Source organism: Chrysochloris asiatica, unplaced genomic scaffold (genome assembly GCF_000296735.1).
Source record: "Chrysochloris asiatica unplaced genomic scaffold, ChrAsi1.0 scaffold00108, whole genome shotgun sequence".
NCBI lineage: Eukaryota > Metazoa > Chordata > Mammalia > Afrosoricida > Chrysochloridae > Chrysochloris > Chrysochloris asiatica.
The window spans coordinates 6,844,480-6,846,796 of NW_006408626.1; the positions used below are offsets into that span (position 1 = coordinate 6,844,480).

The following is a 2,317-nucleotide window of genomic DNA, read 5'->3' on the forward strand; positions in this document are numbered from 1 at the left end:
GACTCGACGGCACTTAACAACAACAACAACATCAAATAAAAAGATAGTTGTTAAGCTATAGTAGTTAATGAAGTATCACGTTGGTACAAAACATAAATATTTTATTCAAAGAAGCCAGAAACTAACTCATGGAGTTGAATTATAGCAAAGATCATTTTGAAGTCATAGTGAAAGTAAGGTCCCTTCTTTAGATGGTGTTGGGACCATCAAGCATAAAAAGAGAAAAGAAGTAAATAAAGTTGAACCCCTTTTTGGCACAAAATTTAGTTCTAGAAAAATACAGAATTGGAAGGCAAGACAATGAATCTTTTAAAATATCTTTATGATACTAAGTTCAGTAATGATTTATTAAGTAGGACTCTAAAAAAATATGCATCTGAAGTAAGAATGATTAATTAGATTTAAATAATAAGTAAGAACTTCTGTTCATGTACAGGTACAAATAATATAGTCATAAATCAAGAGAATAAAGAGATGAAAATTTCAGCAATTATAACCTATAGTGCTCAAATAATAAATAATCGAGGATCAGTTAAAAAAACAAAAAACGATTTTTACTAGAGCTCCAGTTGGTGCATGCATGGGATTATTGCAAGCAGCAGCTTCCTAGGACTGGTTAAATCCAGGGCAAAGTGGTCAAGTCAGAAGGCTACACAACTGTTCATTATGATTCCAAAGAGGAAATCCTTTCCAATGTTTTCAAGGACACAGGACAATCATGAAGGAATTTTAAGAAAATTGAAAATTGCATTTTTGGAAAAAAGGCCAGAAAAGTTGCCCCGAGGAATTTTTGTATAGCACAAAAATGCAACTTGCTCATTCAGCAATTTATCTAGTACTGCTATAAAAGAAATAATAAAAGTGGATAGTTTTAACAATGACAATTTTATTCTCTTATAATCTAGGAGATTGTTGTTGTTAGGTACCATTGAGTTGGTTCCAACTCATAAGTACCCTGTGTACTGATGTGTACAACAGAACAAACACTGCCCAGTCCTATGTCCTCACAATTGTTCTTATGCTTAAGCCCATTGATGATGCCACTGTGTCAATCCATCTGGGGTTCTTCCTCTTTTTTGCTGACCACTCACTTTAGCAAGCTTTATGTCCTTCTCCAGGGATGGCATCCAACTAATAACATGTCTGAAATATGAGAGACTAAGTGTCACCATTCTGGCTTATAAGGAGCATTCTGACTGTACTTCTTCCAATTTTCACTAACATATAAGGCTATTGAAGCTACCATGTCTTGGGTCAGTTACATCTTACTCCTTAAACTGACATCTTTAAAACATTCCTGTACAGCAGATTTACCAAAAGCAATACTTTGTTGATTTCTTGACTGCTGCTTCCATGAAGTCTTTCATAACTCCAGTCTTTTCTTCATTTATCATGACATTATTTATTGATCCAGTTCTGAGGATTTTTGTTTTGTTTATATTAAAATGCAACCCTTACTGAAGGCCATGATCTTTGAGCTTAATCAGTAAGTATTTTAATACCTCCTCACTTATAGCAAACAAGGTTGTATCATCTGTGTTTTCCTCCAATCCTGATGCCATGTTATTTTTTATAGAATCCAGTTTCTCAGATTACTTGCTCAGCATACAGATTTAATAAGAGTGGTGAAAGAATGCATCCCTGATGCATACCTTTTCTGACTTTAAACCATTCAGTATCACCTGTTCTGTTCGAAAGACTACCTCTTAGACTATGTACAAGTTCCTTAGGAACAAAATTAAGTTTTCTTGAATACCCATTCTACTTAACGTTATCCATAAATTGTCGTAATGCACACTTGCATTTTTTCTTCAGTTCTTTCAACTTGGTAAATGCTGAGTGTGTTCTCCTCTTTTTATTTTCTGCCTAAAGATCTATGAACATTTCATTATAATACTTGAGTTTGTCATCTTGAAAAGGCCTTTGAAATTTTCTGTTCAGTTCTTTTTTTTTAAATTAATTAACTAATTAATTTTTAAAAATGTTTTATTGTGAATTATGTGATAGTTTACATGGGAGAACATTAGTTTTACATTCATTCTATTGTATATTGTCTCTCATTGCCATAGTTACAATCTCCTCCATGCAATCCTTCCCCCCGGACCCCCCAGGTCTTCAGCACATAGTTGCTCTCCCTCTCTGGATCTAAAGTCTCCAGCTGCTCCATTGCTCCATGTCATCATCTCTGGCTCCATTTCAGGCATCACTGCCTCTCTGGGTAGGGTCCTGCTCTCTGCTCTTCTCCCTTGATGGTCCTAGGGACCTCCGCTCCTAGACTGAAAGGTTAATCAGTATGTCCCACTCATCTATTTTGTCT

General features: G+C 35.1%; 1 pseudogene; it reads right to left on the reverse strand.

Moving 5' to 3' along the window:
- LOC102814608 overlaps positions 1-2,317 on the reverse strand; it is a 55,395-nt pseudogene that overhangs the window by 8,064 nt on the left and 45,014 nt on the right.